Genomic DNA, 15,164 nt, shown 5'->3' with positions numbered 1-15,164 from the left:
GAGAGGCGGAAGTGCGGGTTGGGTTGGCAGGAGCAAGTGCACCAAGGAATAGAGCGGATATGTTTCGGGAGAGCAATAATACGTAAGCTGTGGTGAAAACCCGCTGACAGTGGTGAATGAGGTGAGAATTTGAATAATAACGCATTGGAAAGTAAGTATCGCAAATCGCATTGTGAAGCTTAGAAATTCTTAGAAGAACGTACTTGTGTGTGGGTTTTAAAAATTATTATATTCGTTTATTTTTTGTACTTTTAATTAATGGTTGTTATCCTGTAACAACATTGCTTAGTTACGAATCAATGACATAGGGGGTTCCGTTTTCTACCGTAATCCAATTTTCTCGGACAAAACCCCGGAAATCCAACACGTTATCCACGAGCACAGACGCAACGACAAAGCATCTATATTTATTATACCGTCATGCGACCCTCCTCACATAACGCTTCGTAACCTATTGACAGCCCATTAACGGCTTAAAAGAGAAAAAATAGACTAGAACAAATGAACACTTTTCTGCTCCACGTGACATTGCGTCCGTTAGACTAATAAGTGTAAGTCATGGTTTGAACATATATCGCGGAAATAACAGCAACGCTCACACGGGTACCCGGTAACAGGTCCGTATGGTTGGGCTAGGACATTTCAACCACCGTAACGTTCGTTCATACATAGAAAGATAACTTACGAAAGTTTTTCAAGCTACAGTGCAAGTGCTACGGTTAATGAACCCATGCGCAACGAAACAAATACTCGCTACCTTAATCCGAGGCTGTGCTGTGTAAGCTACCAGGCAGGAAATGGAAACCAGAAATAGCGCACAAGAACGCCATGCTACTTTCAACCATGGCATGAAACTAGATAAACTTCAAGCTGAAGCCTAACAAGCGCTACAAATATCAGCAATTAGATAGTGTGTGTATGTTAGTGCTTGTATGTGTTTTTGGCGTTAGGATATGAAGTAAATTGATAATAAAATCGAAAAAATATTTACGTACCATTGATTTTACATAAATAAAACAGATATTACAACAGCTTTTAGGGGTTTTCATAATGTTGAGATACATTCTTGACTCTATTTTAAGGGAAGTGAACTTTATGTAACGGGAATTTGACTCTCCGGTACCTTTTATGGACAAGCACATTAGACATTCCTATAAGAAGTTCTCTTATCTCAAGAAAATGTCAAAATTATGACAACACCTGAAAAACATTGCATTGACGTTAGATTACAAACGAAAAAGATAAAAAGATTCAAAAAATATATACATAGCAATGATTAAACCTAAAATACCCAACAGATATTCTTTAAATCATTGATCTGTGGACTATTGAATGGTCTCAAAGATGTGAGCATTTTCAACATCATGCTTTCTTTTTCTTCTTTATTTTAGCATAAAAAGCAGTCAAGTCGCGCTGTACAAATTTCCTAGACTTATCTGCATCACTGGATCGGATTTTCCTAATTAACTTAATAATATACCCGTCATGGGTTCTGGCCTAATATGGACCATCCCCAAGAACTACCAAGAACTAACTATCCAGCTGCATGGTATTGGTAGTAACGAAAGAATAAGGACGCGACTACACTACAGTACTAAATAAGTCTGGAAATCCTGTATAGGCTGGTGGGTCTGCGCAGAGGACGCTTAATATTTAAAAAAAAAACTTTGCAAACGACATTGTTCAACGATTGTGGCAGCACGGTGAAATTCTATTCCCTCGTCAATTTTGTCCTAGCCAGTCCTAGTTTTGCCGGTAGGACTAAGGACTTTCAGGATTGTAATCGAAGCTGTCTGGCCTAGTAGAAACCCGATAATTTAAAAACATTTTTAATATACTTGGGAAATTATGTTTTTGGGTATAAGACAGACGACTTTTCCTATTAAAGTATTCTATTTAGCGTGCTATTTTTGTTGAGAGCTGAATTGGTGTAAAATAAAATTGATTTAATATAACGGTACTCCTAACGCCACTGTATAATTCGCTTTATAAGTATGACAACAATAGCCATTCTTTTTAATACAAAACTTCGGCCAATGATAATTATAAATTTACAAATAAACACACTAAAACAAGATCATACGGTTACGATGGATATTTTATTGCATTTATTGCAATTAATACTACAGTAGTATTCCTTAGTTTCATCGTTATTTTGTAATGTATCAAAATATATTACTATTGAATAGTACTAGATACAAGAACAGGTTGTTTGGATTACAAACCAGGCCATTGTTGCATTTATCCTGTATTTATCTACAACTTTAATCACCAATGTACGCTCCGTCACATAATCTCAGAAAGCAATAAAATGCAATTGTTGTGCCTTACGTTACGTTACAATATGCGAACAGGTCTCTAACCAAGCATTTTCCTGCTCCATTAGGTACGTGATTAGAACTGCAAAACGCTCGTAATCCTAGGTACGTGTGGAAACAGACAAGTGTACCCGTGCATGACATGCATGTCGTTGCAAACTGGAATAGGACAACAACTGTGAGTTTCGCAACAATACACAGTACACTGAATTAGAAACCTTCTACCGAAATGAAACCTTGATTAAATGTATAATATTTTAGTTTAAAATTTAACCAATGCTTCGATAAAATGATGTGAATGAAGTATAAAATTATACAAAATCCTAGAAAATAGAAATCAGTCTCCTAATGTATGTTTTCCTGACAAGCACGTCGATACCGGTTACCTTGTTGAAAAGCGTATAGAGAAGCTGCAAAAAATCAACCACAAATCGAACTCAATATGAGAGCAAAATGAATTGGAAAAGATTGGAAAAATGTGTGCCCAGTACAATTGCACAGTAAATTCCCGCTTCAAGTAGAACATTTGACCGTCCAGCAGTGTCGCATTGACATCTACGATCTCGGCCTTCGCATTGTCAACGACATTGTTCAACCATTGTGGCAGTACGGTGAAATTCCATTCCCTCGTCAATTTTCTTCTCGGAAATACATAATGGAATTTGGCCCAGTGCCAAAATGCCGAATGTGCTCAAAACCAGCCGAATCCTTTAACCATTTCATTTTTATTTTTTGTGCTTTATCGTCAAGACAGTCGTTGAAGGGTTTGTGTGTGTGTGTGTGTTTGTAGGTCCCAAAGCCCGAATCAATATGTAGTCGGCTCGGTTCCAAATTCAGCACTGAAGCAACCTTCTACCAAGATGCTGAAATGGCAAATCTAGCCCCTAACGAGCGATCCGTCGTTTGAACATTGCTACACCCATAGTCGGCACCCGATATTGCTCGCTGCACAATTGCATCATGCATGCAGCACCATAAAGCGACCACGCCTTAATCTCATACCGGTGGCCACTGAGACAGTATGAAAACGCCGGAGAATGGTGGGAAAATTGAAGAATAAGGGCACCAGCACTTTCCTTCCGGATTGTAGAAGGGAGGAAAAGTTGTGCAATTTCCTCGGGAAAACTTTTTACTCCCAAACGTTTCGTTTTTCCGTGCACACTGTTCTGTTTTGCCTCAATGTGTAGTGGCCTTCCGTTTCTGAAGACACACAACCGCACTACCTACATTCGATCCTTAAACGATCGTGACGATGAGTGGGATGCAGGCGTGTAAAAGTTTGCACCAATTGGTTGGCAGCTTTTTCATACCACAGCTCTCTCTCGCCCTCTCTCTTTTATAAAACTCTCTGCGCACTATCTCTTTTCTCTCATCTTCAGATCTTTCCTTCGCCAAGAAGGCTACAGCTGCCTGCACTACTTCCTATATTTTAAACGTGCACATGCTACCCGTGAGGGTTGGGTTCGACTTTTTTGCCATTTAAGCACCCGTTGCACATCCACCATGTTCATAAAAGGCAACTAGGACGTCTGGGTGGGGTCCTTTTCGCTGCATTGGTGCTTCACCTAGAGCAATGTTTGTAACGAAATAAGCAGTGGTGAAAATTGTTCCACATTTTTGTTTAAAATCACTTTTCCTTCTGTGCACGTTCCATTATAATACAAGACCTATTTATTTTGCACGTTGCCAAAGTTTAGATTTTTTAAATTTGATATTCAAAAGGCACGCTTGTACCTTATAAAGTTTAAAATCTATTTGAAGCCAATCGAAACAAGGCAATATGTGCTGTAAAACGGTTTGTAAATTGTGGCGTTTGAATACCAAGTGTTACTGGTGCATTTGTGTATTTTATCGAACATTTTGAACGTAGATATGTTCAAAGATATGTGTTTTTTATAAGATTTGGAAACAGTGTGTGTAGTTGTAGATGATTTCTTTTTATTTACACACAGCACCATAAAAATGTTCCATAAATTAAGCTAGAAAACTGTGATTGAAATGTGATTGAAATTAGCCTGCAATTTAAAGCATTCAATACACATTTGAAACCGGGAAGTATTATTCTTTACAAACTAACATATGCGTTTTAACACCTTTATTTGAACAGGATTGATCCTTTCTTTGTGTTCCTCAGTGTGTTACGCAATAGAAAGATCACGCAAGCAAGAGCTAACCTTGTAGAGTACCCTTAACAGAAACGCTATGTTTGTTTAATCCATTATGTACATCTAAGTCAGGAGAGCTTGAATGAATTACTAATTAGAGCGATCAAATACTTACAGTGTAGTATTAAACAGCACCAAGAGATCTGGAATGAAACAGATACATAAAATTGATTATTCATTGTTTGACTGACATGCCTAATTAAAAAATAGATACTGTTGTGACAAACGCAATCAAATATACAAACTGATTTATTGAAAACTGAGACACTACACAAAAGACATTTAGTTGCGACAAGTAAACGATACGTTTATAAATAGTAGTAAAACAGAAATATGCATATAAAGGCACATAACAATTGTCAAGTAGGTTTCCCATGTATGTTCTTCCCTAAGTCTATCCCTATTTTTTGTCTTGTGACGAGTTAAGATTGAATTAATGTAATGTATTAATAAATTAATTAGTAGTGTTGATGGATAAGATAATTAAATAACGCTCATAATCAGAAATTTTCTGTTTTTAAATTGCACTAATCCGTTGGAGTTTTATGTTTCTTATTACACTGAGCTAAATTAAAATTTGGCCGGCCTGGTAGTAAAGTTGTCAACTCGTACGACTTACAAACATACCTCATGGGTTCAAGCCCCGAATGGACCGTGTCCCCATACGTAGGACTCGCTATCTTGCTATGGTAATTACTAAGTCACTGATAGCCAAGCCCAAGCCCACTAGCCCAAGCCTTGACCGACAATGGTTGTTGTGCCAAACAAGAAGAAGAAATTAAAATATCGTTTCAATAACGAGCCCGATGCCCGATTTGCAATGATCTAAATCTATCTATCTAACGTAACTAAATGGTTGACATAAACAATATATATGTAACCAATGTAGATACGCGTCCGATCATTGGCAATTCACCTTGCATCAGACCGATTCGAAACTCAAGGAAACGATCTTTCAAAAAAGTTATTATAAGGCCAATTATGCGACTCGATCGTTAAAGAAAAAAATGTCAAAACGCATATTTGGTATTATGATTCATATTTTATACATCAATATGTTTCTTGTTTGACATTTCCAACTGAACGAAGGATTTTGTCTTACATTATCTGCTTTTGTCAAATAGCTTTCCGTCAGATCAGAGTAAAGGAAAGTGTTCTATTTTCGGATTTCTATTAATATAGTAAATTTCTACCAAACTCAATACAAGTCATTCAGAAATGAATAATTATCATTTATTACAGTAAAAAATGTGGTAGTCCCAGAATGCACCGGAGGTATAGAGTATATAAATCAGTTTCTCTTCAGATTTGGAAAAAAATCCATGATCATAACTGTCCTAGTATAAATGTATATAAGTCACCAGTACACTTTTTTCATCCAAAAAAGGCCAGTTTCATTTCAATTGAATAAATGTTTGAGGGTAATATTCTTCTCTGCGATTTTTTATGATTTCGATAGATTGAAAGACATCAACTCTACAATACACTTGTAGTCATACGAAACATGATGGAAAAAATAAGCTCTACAACCACTCTAATATAGTATAAAAAATTATATACTTGCAAGACTAAGCTGAGCATGTTATTTGTATGACACTTGACGAAGCTAGCTAAAGATGCAAAAGGTCTAAGCCGATTATAATAAATGTTTGGCATAATGAACAAATCGTTTCGCTTGTGTTGAGTATAATTTCGGGCAGGCCAAAGCTACGATGCAGTTGCAGTACCTTTGAGTTATGGAGATAATCATATCAGCCCGAAACCTGCACAATTCCCAATCCGCTACAATTTATAGCCGGAAATATAATTGAAAACCGTTGAAAAAATACAAAATCCAGAATAACCCGTAATCGTCCAAAGGTCATACTTCCCAATTCCAATTGATTCTATCCTCCTACACAAACCGGTGGGAAATCTTTAGCACGTCAATAATTCTGAATACCTTTACCTTCCGGTACGATACGCTTTTCGCAAAGCACAATAAAAAACGTGGTGATACTTCACCACCAGCCAGCCGTAAGCCACCAGGCAAATGACAAGAAGTATCGAATGGCGGAAGGATGGTATATGAATAAAGCAAACGTTTCAGGATTCCATCACACATACACGAAAATTTGACTGAAATTCCCAGTCTAAAGAAAATACGAAAAGAAACGTTTGAAAGGGAATGATTTTATTTTGTCGAAAAAAAACTACTACAAGGTAAGGAAATTGATAGAATCCAATAATATGTAAATAATACGGCATCCTTTTATCGGGCTCGATTTCGACGCACAAAGACATCCGGTAGCGATGCCTAACCTAGTTTGTATCGTGGAAATTGGAAAAAAAGGATACAACCATGATTAAAGTGCTTCGATTAGGATTATAATAGAAAAGAACGCCCCAAAAACGTGTATGCAAAACAACTTCATTCATTTTATCGGCGGCAGCATTTCTTGTGATAGGAGGTTGTTGAACAAAAGGTTATAAAATATTAAGTTTCTTCTGTACATTATGCAAGATTATGATTGAGATGAGATTACTGACTTTTTATAAATACTCTTGCAAGAGATTCGTAAATTTGATTTGCTTCTAGAAATGAAATAAAGTTTAAATGTATAAAAACGGCATAAAATAATATTGTTCAACTGGATTAATTCACTTCTCTAATTTAAAATTAGTATGGGATAAATACATATATTTTTAATAAATAGAAGATGTAACATATATTGTTATATATTATCGAAGCATGCCGCAATAAAGAGTGAAATAAAATATAACTTTTAGCCGTTCCTTTGTAATGGTTTCAACTAAAATCCGCAGGAAACAAACATTGCCGTGAGCCAAAAATTAGAAAGCGCCTGTTCAAATCCAGTATCGTTAGTCAACGCAAAATGTTGCTTCCATAGCTAGCATTCTGAGGATGGCCTTCGCCACCAAAAGACGGATTAGTCTGGTGATTGGTTAGCTCCAGCATTTGCAGTATGATGCTGACACACAGATACATGCGCCCGCTATACTCAATTATTATTTTTTGCAAGCTCTGACCACGTATAAGTTTTGCAGTTTTGCCTAATGGCAAGCAGCACAGAAGCGAGAGCCAGAGCCAAAGCGTACGTACTGACCATTGCACGCGCCACGCTGGTGTACGCCTTCGGGAAGGAAAGATGTTTATAATTGAGTTGGATCTACCGACCGTTATTGATATATCGAACCGAGCAGATTGCCGAGCACTGTCTACGGGCGGTCCACAGAGGGCTCCAACACTTTCTGGAAATTCCATTAGCTTTCCATTTGGTTGCCGACCAAAACCGGGCGGTGGCTGTACTCGAAATGACACGACTAAAAGTGAGCAGTGGTGAGCATGTGTTGGAAATATAAAATGGCACATTCAGCTGAATGTTCATAGTACGAGGGCAAACGATAGGTGGTAAATACGGCAGGATTAAACCACCTAAGGGATATGATGATCGGGCAACGGATGCCGCCCGTATGCAATATCTCGCGCAAAAATGAACGTGCAATATCCGATTCCAGCGGTGGTTTTCCGCCTGGTATGTTGTGTTTTACCCATTGACCCATCAACAAAAGAGCCGTTATTAAATTTCGCTGCAATAATTCAACATCCAATGATAGGAAATTAGATTGCATTTCCTGGCCGGTGAGGACAACAAACCATACATGTCACACCAATTGCTTCGTGCTTCTATTGATCATTTTCCACCGAAAGGTTTTACTGCAGTGTCTTAGTTAAACCACGCCCCTAGGATAGAAGCAACAACATCAAACCACCCTGAACAATGAATTATTGTTGTACGAAACAATGGGTTGCTGTACCTGTTGAACTAGAATGGCGATTCTTTGCAACATGGCAGTATCCGTTACCTATTGATGGTGATTCATTACCGTAACTATAACTGTTCATGTTTCGAGTACATGTTTTCAGGGGTTGCCTATGAATTTGTAAGCAATTAACCATAGATTACACGAAACGTGTTAATTATTTATATTAAATTTTAGTATTCTCAATCGATAGCAAGTGGTACTATTTCATAATGATTTGAGATCTCTTTAATATGTTTGATAAAACTAGGAAAAAGTTTAAATACAAATAGTTATGAATAAATAAAAATTAAAATATTAAAAGCAAAACCTATTTCATTCGTGGAAATTGCCGTTTTACATCGTTACCTATACTGCCACATATACCTATATCCCACATACATACACATTTGAAGAACAGTGTTAGGTTATAAATTAGCTATAGTATCTATTGATGGAACACATTAATTGGCAACAAAGATTACAAACAAAGAACATTCTACTTTTATTTGGCCTAAACGTCCTAGTGGGACATGCTGGCTTATACAGGCTTTCGAGACTTTATACAATGCCACCAAGCCGTATACTCAGTCCTTGCTACGGGGGAACGGTCCATATGAGGGTTGAACCCATAACGAGCATGTTTTTAAGTACATGCAGATACAGATACATTCATAATATTTGTTAGCTGCCATTTCGAGCTGAAAGCACTTCTCAGATCTCTACCTGATCAAGCAATGTATTGTAAGCGATCCGTAGCTTCATGATCGTGTTTGTTGTCGGCAACGGTGCAAAAAATGGCTATCGGTTAAATTTTTGTGAAAACTATTTTTATACTCAAACTTGCCAACCGCATGGATTCCCTACAGACAAAGAGAGCGAAATTTACAGGCGAGGGGCATGTAGAAACAGGGGGAAGGGGTTCGGTCGATTTTGTATTGGCCGCCATAGTCGAGGCGCAGTGATTTTTTTCCGAATTGAGAGTGAGCGCGCGCAGCGCTCTCTCGCATGCCTTCAAATTACACGGGGCGCTCTCGCGATACAAAACAGCTGATCAGCTGATACCCCTCCCTCCCGTTTTTTTCCTCTCGCGCTGCGCTGGATGCGCGGATCAGCTGTTCTTGCTCTCTCGCGTTTCTTTCGGTTTGCACTGCGCTGTTGCCGCACTTGCGCGCTGCGCTGAACACCCCCTCCCGTGCGTTCTTTTCGGTTTGCGCTGCGCTGTTGCCGCACTTTGCGCGTAGCGCTGGACAACCCCTCCCCCCCGTTTCTTTCGTTGCGCGTTGTGCGCTGTGCGCTTTCGTTCACTTTGATTTGCAGCGTAATAAAATCGCATGCATCGAAATAAAACTTAAACACATCAAACTCGTTTGATATTTTAACACTTTATTGAAACTTAAGGCACAGTTCCACACATCGCTAACCACAATCTTACCACAAAACCACACATATTTTTTATTATAAATAATTTAAAAAAATCGTCACTTCAAGCACCCGCCTTACTGCCTGTATGTTGTGTATGTTGAATACTGTAAAAAAAGCATTGAAATAAAGCAGCATAATTTACATATTCATGTTGAATTATGAAAGATTAACGCTGCTTTATTTCAATGCGCACAACACTTCAACACTTGAAAATACGACCGAGGCCGTAATAATGTGAATTGAAATAAATAACACTTCAACACTTCACTTCAAATTACATCGAGCGCCCGGGACTTAGGCTAAAACGCGCGCTGCCTCACGCTGCGAAGACTTGAACTGTACTGACGATTTTGTGTGGTAGCAAGAAAGGGAACGCACGAGGAACACTCGCTGCACTAGTGCGAGCGAGACACCGACACCAGCAAGCCGCTGCGAGAAAACCAAACTGAGCGCGCTGGCTGAAAGTAAACGCACACATTCACACATGTGTGATTGTGTGAGTGCGAAAACTGTGTAGAAAGCAAAACACGCTCTCGCCGCCGCGTAATTCCGCGTATTTCCAACCGTCTCCCCCTGCTTCTACATGCCCCTCGCCTGAAAGACGCACACTTTTACATTCTCATTGCTAGTAGGGTTATTTCTTTTTTATGCTTCATGTGTATGCAAAGTAGTTTCGTCATTAATTGTTTTATTGTTCTTTTAATCTTCTTCTTCTTTAGCACAAATTTGCCTTATTGATTTACCCAGGTCTCGTAGTACAGTCGTCAACTCGTACGACTTAACAACATGCCCGTCATGGGTTCAATCCCCAAATAGACCGTGCCGCCATACGTAGGACTGACTATCCTGCTATGGGGGGAAATCAATTAGTCACTGAAAGCCAAGCCCATAAGTGGTACAGGCAGGCCTTGACCGACAACGGTTGTTGAGCCAAAGAAGAAGAAGAAGAAGAAGATTTACCCATAGCGGGACAGTCAGTCCTTTGTATGGAAGTCATCTGATCTGGAAGTTAAGTCATCTGATTTGACGACTGTGCCACAGTACCGGTGGTTTAACGGGACCGTAAAAGTTTTACTAAACTGATTTTTTTTTGTTCTAAGTCTATAACGTATAATCGAGTAAAATGGGCAAAATTGATGCTCCTTTGAAAAAATCCACAAATAAAGAAACAATGTTCTCTCCAGCAGTTCTATCTGTTCCAGGTTTCACTCCATGTAGTTATATATACCCATGCTACCATCCGCGCCCCAATATAGCAAATGCATGCTCTACACTCCTGCTAAAAAGCACCGAATACAAAATTGAGGTCGGAAGCGAATGCATCATGGTTTTGCTGAATAAAACATTCATATCATACTCGATTTTTGAATAAAAAATGTATCAATTTGAAATTATATTCTCAGCACATGAGGCGCAAGCTCAATGCTAAGGTAATAAATGATGAACTTCGCAGTCCGGAAGCGGGACACTAAACTAACCTTAATGTGGGTCACGTATTGCACACCAAAGATCATCAGTTGCATCCGCAGCGTGTCTGTACTCAACGAAGAAAACGTTGCAAATGTATCCTATAACATACATACAGCTAACGGAAACAAATTTTTGCTAATAAAAGAAAAGCGACCACCACTGGTAGTACAGGCAGCAATTTTCATAATGATGTTCAACCCAAAATCGATGGTTGACAATGGATGGTGATGAGGTTGAAGCTTGGCGACATGTATGTATTCATACGGGAATCATCCTTTACCATCCACATCCATCCATCGACGTGTTGATTTTTATACCCCCGGGGAACACACAGCAGTTGGTTGGACAGCGCAGCTCTGCTGAAAGCTCATCAATATTTCCGTAGCACTGGCACTGTATCGAATGGCACTGTATTGTTACCAGTTCGCATGATGCCATATAACCTCGAACAGCCTGCCGGAAGAAAAAGTTAGCTAGAAATGCGGCATTTTCCGCAACTGGTTGAACTGCAATGACCAGAGCCCACGGTAACCGATGGCAGCGCAGATTTGACAGAGCTCAATTATTTAGACTTTCATTACCGATCACATTTTTGGAACGAGGCCAGCCGATGTTCAGTCTCGCTAAAAAAAAAAGAAGCCTGTCCTCCTTCTCATCAAGCATAGGCGTTTCGGCACAAGCTATAATGACAGAAATAGCCATGGCCACAACACGAAGAGGTGGTATTTAATCAGGTTTGGACGATGTCCAACAGGCACACAAATTCATCCGCTTGTGTTTTCTTCCGTCGTCTTCCAGCCACACCGTGATGCAATGGAATATATCCTCTTCCTCCTTCATCGGTGGATTGGTAATCCTCCAGCATTGATTTTTTTATATATATATTCTAGAGCAAACCGAACGGAGTAAAGGTTGCAATTGAGCCAGCTTTGCACAGACCGACTAGCTGGCTGAACGAGAAATCATTGAAGTTTGTCGCATTACGAAAAATGTTCGCCGAGTTTTAATTTCAAAACTAATTGAATTTTCCACTCGATGTCCTACGATAAAAACCTCAGCAGATACGATGAAAAGAGGAAAAAGAGAGAAAATACATAGATAGATTGAAAACTAGTGGTATGAAATCAGGATATCCGATTTTAATTGAACATTTCCATTCGTTGGTTCCCACTATTGCACTGGATAATATGCGATCGTCTCGCTCAAGGACGAAATTTTATTGATGTTCGCCTTTTGATACAGCAAATTAGTGCAATCAATCCTATCCTAGCTATCTATACTACTGTTTTATGTTTAAAAAATGAGAACAGTTTGAAGGAACTGATTTTTTTAGATTAAATTTGTCTAGACACTTTTTCACTCCGTTTGAGACACCTCCAAAACATGGGTTTTTAACACTTTAACAGTCTCTAATGGCGAAGAAATTGTTGACCCCACAATTTTTCTTGATGTGCGAGAAAAAAAATCCTTTGATGCTAGTCAGGGCTGTAGGGCACATTATCACCAATTTAACGTTTTGGCTGGTTAAAACACGATGGATTGAGCCGATGTGTGAAAGCTCTCATTGCCAAGGTGAAGGCAGATTATACTTCATCATATTTTGCCGTGAAAACTGAGGTGTAATTGGTAATAAGCAAAGGTAGAACTGAAAAATATGCTTACACGCATGTTTTTATCCGTCATGGCGAATGTTCCGGTTAACTGTAAAATTGGGGCCCTTCACGATTCTAATCAGCTTTTTTCGTTGGACAGTTGGAAACTGCATACAAAACCACACACAAAACTAGCTTGCGATTTTCAGCCTAAATTATTCTAGCCTCGAAGCTAGAATTAAATTCGAGTACATGTTCGAAAAAATGGCAAAAAAGGCAGTGGTTTCATTTATCCCAAGGTGCATTAAAGAAATCAGGTGGTGGAATCGAGAATCAAAGTGTATGTAGCCCAGGTGATCTCAGCATGTTTTTATAACAAAATTTTAACGTCTTTTTTTTACAGTACGGGTGAAAACTTTTGCTCAAAGAGGCGCTGGTAGCTTTACAAATACACAAACCACTCTTAAAATCTTAATTCAGAAGCAGAAGCGATAAAAATCAGCCTTCTAAATACATACACCAAGGTATGAGCCCACTTGTATATTGTACCCACTTAGATAGCTGCTCGAAAACTGCTGTACAATGCAAACAGCTGACAGGCTGAAAATTCAGCCTACAAACTCAAAACGGAAAGGGCCCCATTAATAGATTCAAATCTAAAAAACAATTTGAGATCATTTGAGCCATTGTGAGATATTTCAAATCTGGATCTTAAAAGGATCGATCTGATTCTAGACACATGACATTGATAATTTTACTGATAACATTATTTTTGAAATTAAAAAAATACCTCACGACCAGGGATGTACCGAATTGGGAATTTTCAATTTCGGGATTTTTTGGTTGTAATTGGTGTCAATGACATGGCTATGATGGAACGATATCCAAAGGAATTTTGAAGCGAGAGTGTCAAGCATGGATGCACAAAGTTTAAGTGATTCCAGTAGAACATATATTAAATGTAGAACACAGAAAACATTAAAGCTACAACAACTCCTAACAGAAAGCGTTTAAGCACTTCTATTAGTGATGGGCGGATCAAGTCAAGCGTTAGAGCAGCGAGTTCGGGTCGGGACGGGTCAAGGTAGGTTCAATACCCTACCAGAACTCGGAACCAACTGGTTGGGATCGCTTATACTATTTCGGAGTTTAACATCAATAACTGTTAATTTTATTGCATCATCACCTATACAAACAATAAGGGACTATATGCCTTTGCTTAAACTGTATTTGTACGACAAATACGTCAATTTTCCACTTAAAATTACTTAAACATCCACTAAAACTTACTAAAAGATCTTTCAATAGTTCAATTCAATAGTCAATTCGTTTTTACGTTCCATTTTTTTATCAGATCCTAGTTCCCTGCCTTCAATTAGATCTAATTTGGAGGATGCCAAATGTACAAAGGGTAAAACGCTTTCAATTAATCACGTTTCAATTTATTGTTTAGTTAGTTCTCGTAGTTCTCAATTCGAGGAAAAAGTATATGCTCTTGATGATTGAAGATGTTGGAAACTTTGTAAAGTATGACATCGACCTATTGAAAAATATGAACAAATAATTTAAAAACTAATATCTGATTTCACGCCATCTTAATTGGAAAAAATAAGTGTTAAATCATAGCCTCGTTAAAAATAGAATAACATTCACTCAATATTTAGGTAAATAGACCATGTATTTTCGTAAACTGCATATAAGAATATAGAAAAGTCTATTTTTTATAAACCTTCGAGAAATATTTCTAACATAAGTGATAAAAAAGTATTAAAAACTCCATTCAATTGAAAATACCCAATATTTACCCCAATATTTAGTCAAGATGTATTGTTTCTATGTGACTTTAACGACTATGTCATAAATTTTAAACAAATGATATTATTTTAAAATTCTCAATACAGAATAACACACACTAGCAAGAGCACACGTTGAGAAACATAGTTTATAATATTTGGAAAGAAAACAGAAAAAAACAAAATACTTTTACAGCGAGCATTTACGAACGCTTTTAACATCATCCATTCCCATGTGGACAACCTGAAGGGGATAAAATCCTATCTTTCTCACGAGTTTCCTTTTTGAATGCTACTATCATCGCAGTCATACAGTCTTTTCAAACCGCGTATACTGCACTCCATTCAGAAGCACACTCAAGATCTACACAACGTACTGCATTATGTTGAGGTATTATGTCATTGCTATCCAAATGCATGTCATATGGTGGATGCTTCGCCGGCAGTGCCACTTTACTGCTAAAAAAAGAATGTTTTGATTTTTTGAGCTGTTGAATGTGAATTATGCATAAACAAAATAATTTTACCTAAGATAATAATTTGTCAACAGCTTATTCTAAAAACATTAAAGCAATTCTCTCTAAAGTCAATTTAAAA

At 38.1% G+C, this 15,164-nt stretch overlaps 1 protein-coding gene across 6 annotated transcripts in view; it reads right to left on the bottom strand.

The window, feature by feature from the left end:
• Positions 1–15,164, bottom strand: part of LOC120955512 (ELAV-like protein 3) — a 56,748-nt gene that overhangs the window by 20,619 nt on the left and 20,965 nt on the right. For all 6 annotated transcript variants that reach the window (XM_040376444.2, XM_040376449.2, XM_040376450.2 and 3 more), the window contains one exon: positions 4,599–4,626. The gene's annotated coding sequence lies outside the window, so the exon portion shown is untranslated. The remainder of the gene's footprint in view (positions 1–4,598; positions 4,627–15,164) is intronic.

Source organism: Anopheles coluzzii, chromosome 3 (genome assembly GCF_943734685.1).
Source record: "Anopheles coluzzii chromosome 3, AcolN3, whole genome shotgun sequence".
NCBI lineage: Eukaryota > Metazoa > Arthropoda > Insecta > Diptera > Culicidae > Anopheles > Anopheles coluzzii.
This window is presented reverse-complemented; position numbering and strand designations above follow the sequence as displayed.